At 46.7% G+C, this 7281-nt stretch overlaps 1 non-coding gene across 1 annotated transcript; it reads left to right on the top strand.

The window, feature by feature from the left end:
* Positions 1–2369: 2369 nt before the first annotated feature.
* On the top strand, positions 2370–2451 carry trnas-gcu (transfer RNA serine (anticodon GCU)). The gene has a single exon. It is a non-coding gene; the product is annotated as a tRNA-Ser (tRNA).
* The last annotated feature ends 4830 nt before the right edge of the window (positions 2452–7281 follow it).

The following is a 7281-nucleotide window of genomic DNA, read 5'->3' as shown; positions in this document are numbered from 1 at the left end:
CTTCCTCTCAGTTTGAAACTCACAAAGTCGCGCAAAAGATAAGTTCAGAAAATAAATAAACATAATTCAGCCATTAGACGCATCGAGTCTGCCCCCCCCCCCCCCCCCATTCTATCATGGCTGATATCTTCTCCATCTGTGACCTACAATGTTCCAGATGAAGAGGTCGATTGCGATATCAGCAGGAACACCTTCTCCCTAGAACGCATGACCGCGGAGCGGGAGTAGGCAATTTAGCCTCCTGAGCCTAACACCTTCCATGTGATCTTGGCTGATCCCATCCTGGCTTCAACTCCACCGTCTTCCCGTTCTCCGTAACGCTTCAACTCCTTCCCAATAAAACTCTCTCTACCACCTCCTTAAATTTACTCACTCTCCCTGCATCCAACGCAATCTGGGGTACCGAATTCCACAGAATCATAAACCCTTTGGGATAAGTAGTTTTTCCTCAAATCTTTTTTCACATTGCTATCTCTTATTCTAAGATCATGACCTCGCCTTTTAGAATGCCCCACAAGAGGAAGCAACAGCTCCACGTCAACTTTTTCCATACCTTTTGGCATCTGATACACCTCAATTAGATAATTGCGCATAGATTCTGAGTGTGAAACTGTTGGCCAGTCTTCCTCAGTTTGAAACTCACGATGTCACACGATAACATCCGATTCAACGGCCGGGAATCGAACCGGGACAACTGCTTGGAAGAAAACTTTGCTCACCACTCTCCCACCATCGCTGCATTTCCAATTTTGAACACCAGGTGGAAAAGAAGGAGGCTGATACATTCAACCAGTTCATGGATGCAAAACGAATTAAGACATATTGACACGTGCACTTGTGAGACGAAGTGGCCGAGTGGTTATGGCGCTGTGCTGCTAATCCATTGTGCTCTACACATGTGTGTTCGAATTCCATGCTCGTTGATTTTAAATCCACTTTTCTCGGAAGTAGGTCTCCTTTTTCCAAGATGGATATGCAATCACTGATGTGACAATCTATTCCAAGTTGTCAGGCCAGATTGCATCGAGTTGGGTTAGAGGACGGTGGAACGGAGACAGACGTGTTTGGGGCTTAACCGCTCTTTGACACCAGTTCTTCTTCGGCTACCCACAGTACAGTCCAGGATACCGGGTTGACTTCTCCCATAATTACCTTCTGCCACCTCTCCTGGATGAACATCCTCCTGTTTGTGTACTGGAGGGTTGCTTCGGTCACTTGTCTGTGAGAAGGTCAGATATTAAAGTTCCATGAAGTAAAGGAGTTGTACCACGTGGTTAAGGGGATGCACAAGAAACCTTTGTGCTCTGCGCACTTGAGTTCAAATACAATCCTCGTCTGTAACGTATCTGTTGTGTCTCTGTTTGATCCACTTCATGAGGGTGACGGAAAAATGCTGTGATTTTTAGTGTTTGGGGCTTGGGGTTGTGAATAATCGAACACTTTCCATATTGAAACCACTTTAGAAAATGACGAGAAAGTTACTTAATTCACTCCCCCCCATAATTGCGCACACATTCTGAGTTGGAAACTATTTCTTTCCCTCAGTTTGAAAGTCATGAAGCGGCGCAAACGATAGATTCATCAGATAGATGAGCAGTATTACGCCATTCGACCCATCGAGTCTGCCCACCATTCGATCATGACTGAAATGTTCATCATCTGCTACCTGAAATGTTACGGAACAAGAGATGGATTGAGATATCAGCCAGAACACCTCCTCCCGAGAACTCATAACATTGGAGCTGGGATATGCAATTTAGCCTCTTGGGCGTAAAACCTTCCATGTGATCTTGCCTGATCAAACATAATGGCCTCAACACCACCGTCCTGCCCGTTCTCCAGAACCCTTCAACTCATTACCAATAAAAGTATCTCTAAGTCCTCCTTAACTTTCTCACTGTCCCTGCATCCACCACACTCTCAGGAAGTGAATTCCACAGAATTAAAACCCTTTGGGAGAAGTAGTTTTTCTTTTTTAAATTTGCAGCCTCATATTCTAAGATGATGACCTCTCGTTTTAGACTGCCCCACAACAGGTAACATCAACTCCACGTCTACAATATCTACACCTTTACGCATCTTAAACACCACACTAAGATAATCCGCATAAATTCTGAATGAGAAACAGTTGACCAGTCTTCCTCAGTTTCAAACTAAGGATGTCGCGCAAAAACATGCGATTCAACTATTACTGCGCTGGCCGGGGATCGAACCGGAGTCAACGGTTTCAAAAGCTGCGATGCTCACCACTATACCACCATCGCTGCAATTTCCCCGTCGAACACCTGGTTGAATAGAAAGAGGCAAATAATTTCCATCAGTTCATGGATGCTAAACGAATTAAGTCGTATTGACGCGAAACACTGCGCGACGAGGTGGCCGAGTGGTTAAGGCGATGGATTGCTAATCCATTGTGCTCTGCACACGTGGGTTCGAATCCCATCCTCGTCGACATTTCGCCCGTTGTTTCTCGGAAGTGGGATTCATTTTTACACGATGGATCTGCAATCACTGATGTGACAAACTCTTCCAAGTTGTCAGGACACTTGCATCGAGTTGGGTTAGAGGAGGGACGAACGGAGGCAGACGTGTTTGGGGCTTAACCCCACATTGCCACCAATTCTTCTGCGGCTCCCCACTGTGCAGTCGAGGTTACCGGGTTCACTTCTCCCATTATTACCTTCTGCCACCTCTCGTGGATGAACGTCCTCCTGATTGTACATTGGTGGGGTGCTTCGGCTACTTGTCTGTGACAAGATCAGATATTAAAGTTCCATGAAGTAAAGGGGTTGTACCACGTGGTTAAGGTCAGGCACAATAATCCATTGTACTCTGCACACGTGGATTCAAATCCCATTCTTGTCTGTAACGTGTCTGTTGGATCTCTGTTTCGTCCACTTCATGAGGATATAGAAAAAAGGCTGTGATTTTTAGCTTTTGTTTAAGGGATTGGCGGGCGGTTAATAGTCGAACACTGTCCATGGTGAAACCAAATAATAAAAAGCTGAGAAAGTTACTTTTCACTCCCTGCCCTAATTGCGCATAGATTCTGAGTTGGAAAATGTTCCTTCCCCTCAATTTGAAACTCACGAAGTCGCGCAAAAGATAAGTTCATAAAATATAGGAGCAGAATTAAGCCATTAGACCCATCGACTCTGTCCCGCCATTCTATCACGGTTGATGTGTTCCTCATCTGTTACCTACAATGTTACAGATGAAGAGGGCGATTGATCTCAGCTAGAATACGTCCTCACTATAACACATGACCTAGGAGCGGGAGAAGACAATTTAGCCTCCTGAGCCTAACACGTTCCATGAGATCTTGGCTGATCCCATACTGGCCTCAACTCCACCCGTTCTCAATAACCCTTCCACTCATTACCAACAAAAATCTCTCTAACTCCTCCTTAAATATATTCACTGTCCCTGCATCCATCGCAATCTGGGGTATCGAATTCCACAGAATCATAGAATTTACAGTGCAGAAGGAGGCCATTCGGCCCATCGACTCTGCGCCGGCTCTTGGAAAGAGCACCCTACCGAGGCCCACACCACCCAATCCCCATAACCCAGTAAACCCATTCAACCAACCCTGAGGCCAACTTTTGGACACTAAGCGCAATTTAACACGGCCAATCCATCTAACCTGCACATGTTTGGACTGTGGGAGGAAACCGGAGCACCCAGAGGAAACCCACGCACACACGGGGAGAACGTGCAAACTCCGCACAAACAGTGAGCCAAGCTGGGAATCGAACCTGGGACCCGGTATGTTGCCTCCCGGGTGACAGGGGCAAGGATGTCTCGGATCGTGTCTTCAGGATCGTTAAGGGGGAGGGGGAGCAGCCAGAAGTCGTGGTGCACATTGGTACCAACGACGTAGGTAGGAAAAGGGGTGTGGAGGTAATAAATGAGTTTAGGGAGATAGGCTGGAAGTTAAAAACCAGGACAGACAGAGTTGTCACCTCGGGTTTGTTGCCGGTGCCACGTGATAGCGAGGCTAGGAATAGGGAGAGAGTGCAGCTGAACACGTGGCTGCAGGAATGCTGTAGGAGGGAGGGCTTCAGGTACATGGATAATTGGAGTGCATTCTGGGGAAGGTGGGACCTGTACAAGCAGGACGGGTTGCAAGTGAACCAGAGGGGCACCAATATCCTGGGAGGGAGGTGTTCTAGTACTCTTCGGGATGGTTTAAATTAATTTGGCAGGGGAATGGGAACTGGATTTGTAGTCCAGCAAATAAAGTAGCCGATATTCAGGACACCAAAGCGTGTAATGAGGCAGTGGGGAAGGGAACACTGACAAAGGAGATTACTTGCAGGCATGGAGATGGCTTGAAGTGTGTCTACTTCAACGCAAGAAGCATCAGGAATAAGGTGGGTGAACATATGGCATGGATCGGTACTTGGGACTACGATGTGGTGGCCATCACAGAGACTTGGATAGAACAGGGACAGAAATGGTTGTTGGAGGTCCCTGGTTATAGATGTTTCAATAAGGTTAGGGAGGGTGGTAAAAGAGGTGGGGGGGTGGCATTGTCAATTAGAGATAGTATAACAGCTGCAGAAAGGCAGTCCGAGGAGCATCAGCCTACTGAGGTAGGATGGGTTGAAGTTAGAAATAGGAACGGAGCAGTCACCTTGTTAGGAGTTTTCTATAGCCCCCCCCCCCAATAGTCGCAGAGATGTGGAGGAACAGATTGGGAAACAGATTTTGGAAAGGTGCAGAAGTCACAGAGTAGAAGTCATGGGTGACTTTAACTTCCCAAACATTGAGTGGAAACTCTTTAGATCAAAATAGTTTGGATGGGGTGGTGTTTGTGCAGTGTGTCCAGGAAGCTATTCTAACACAGTATGTAGATCGTCCGATCAGAGGAGGGGCAATATTGGATTTAGTACTTGGTAATGAACCAGGGCAAGTGATAGATTTGTTAGTGGGGGAGAATTTTGGAGATAGTGACCACAATTCTGTGACTTTCACTTTAGTAATGGAAAGGGATAGGTGCGTGCAACAGGGCAAGGTTTACAATTGGGGGAAGGGTAAATACGATGTTGTCAGACAAGAATTGAAGTGCATAAGTTGGGAACATAGGCTGTCAGGGAAGGACACAAGTGAAATGTGGAACTTGTTCAAGGAACAGGTATTACGTGTCCTTGATATGTGTGTCCATGTCAGACAGGGAAGATATGGTCGAGTGAGGGAACCATGGTTGACAAGAGAGGTTGAATGTCTTGTTAAGAGGAAAAAGGAGACTTATGTAAGGCTGAGGAAACAAGGTACAGACAGGGCGTTGGAGGGATACAAGATAGCCAGGAGGGAACCGAAGAAAGGGATTAGGAGAGCTAAGAGAGGGCATGAACAATCTTTGGTGGGTAGGATCAAGGAAAACCCCAAGGCCTTTTACACATATGTGAGAAATATGAGAATGACTAGAGCGAGGGTAGGTCCGATCAAGGACAGGAGCGGGAGATTGTGTATTGAGTCTGAAGAGATAGGAGAGGTCTTGAACGAGTACTTTTCTTCTGTCTTTACAAATGAGAGGGGCCATATTGTTGGAGAGGACAGTGTGAAACAGACTGGTAAGCTCGAGGAAATACTTGTCAGGAAGGAAGATGTGTTGGGCATTTTGAAAAACTTGAGGATAGACAAGTCCCCCGGGCCTGACGGAATATATCCAAGGATTCTATGGGAAGCAAGAGATGAAATTGCAGAGCCGTTGGCAATGATCTTTTCGTCCTCACTGTCAACAGGGGTGGTACCACGGGATTGGAGAGTGGCGAATGTCGTGCCCCTGTTCAAAAAAGGGACTAGGGATAGCCCTGGGAATTACAGGCCAGTTAGTCTTACTTTGGTGTTAGGCAAAGTCATGGAAAGGTACCGAAGGATAGGATTTCTGAGCATCTGGAAAGACACTGCTTGATTAGGGATAGTCAGCACGGATTTGTAGGTCTTGCTTTAAAAGTCTTATTGAATTCTTTGAGGACGTGACCAATCATGTGGATGAAGGTAAAGCAGTGGATGTAGTGTACATGGATTTGAGGAAGGCATTTGATAAGGTTCCCCATGGTAGGCATATGCAGAAAGTAAGGAGGCATGGGATAGTGGGAAATTTGGCCGGTTGGATGACAAACTGGCTAAGCGATAGAAGTCAGAGAGTGGTGGTCGATGGCACATATTCAGCCTGGACCCCAGTTACCAGTGGCGTACTGCAGGGATCAGTTCTGGGCCCTCTGCTGCTGGCGATTTTCATTAATGACTTGGATGAGGGAGTTGAAGGGTGGGTCAGTAAACTTGCTGACGATACGAAGGTTCGTGGAGTTGTGGATAGTGAGGTGGGCTGTTGTCGGCTGCAAAGAGACTTGGATAGGATGCAAAGCTGGGCTGAGAAGTGGCAGATGTAGTTTAACCCTGAAAAGTGTGAGTTTGTCCATTTTGGAAGGACAAATATGAATGCGGAATACAGGGTTAACGGGAGAGTTCTTGGCAATGTGGAGGAGCAGAGAGATCTTGGGGTCTATGTTCATACATCTTTGAAAGTTGCCACTCAAGTGGATAGAGCTGTGAAGAAGGTCTATTGTGCGCTAGCGTTCATTAACAGAGGGATTGAATTTAAAGCCGTGAGGTGATGATGCAGCTGTACAGAACTTTGGTAAGGCCACATTGGGAGTACTGTGTACAGTTCTGGTCGCCTCATTTTAGGAAGGATGTGGAAGCTTTGGAAAAGGTGCCAAGGAGATTTACCAGGATGTTGCCTGGAACGGAGAGTAGGTCTTACGAGGAAAGGTTGAGGGTGCTAGGCCTTTTCTCATTAGAACGGAGAAGGATGAGGGGCAACTTGATAGAGGTTGAAAGAGGATCAGGGGAATAGATAGAGTAGACCGTCAGAGATAGTTTTCCCGGGTGGAACAAACCATTACAAGGGGACATAAATTTCAGGTGAATGGTGGAAGATATAGGGGGGGATGTCAGAGGTAGGTTCTTTACCCAGAGAGTAGTGGGGGCATGGAATGCACTGCCTGTGGAAGTAGTTTAGTCGGAAACATTAGGGACCTTCAAGCAGCTATTGGATAGGTGCATAGATTACGGTATAATGATATAGTGTAGATTTATTGGTTCTTAAGGGCAGCACGGTAGCATTGTGGAGAGCGCAATTGCTTCACAGCTCCAGGGTTCCAGGTTCGATTCCGGCTTGGTTCACTGTCTGTGTGGAGTCTGCGCATCCTCTGCGTGCGTTTCCTCCGGGTGTTCCGATTTCCTACCACAGTCCAAAGATGTGCGGGT

This window comes from Scyliorhinus torazame, chromosome 24, assembly GCF_047496885.1.
Source record: "Scyliorhinus torazame isolate Kashiwa2021f chromosome 24, sScyTor2.1, whole genome shotgun sequence".
Lineage (NCBI taxonomy): Eukaryota > Metazoa > Chordata > Chondrichthyes > Carcharhiniformes > Scyliorhinidae > Scyliorhinus > Scyliorhinus torazame.
The sequence above is the reverse complement of the archived record's forward strand: the minus strand, read 5'-3'. Positions and strand labels throughout refer to the sequence as shown.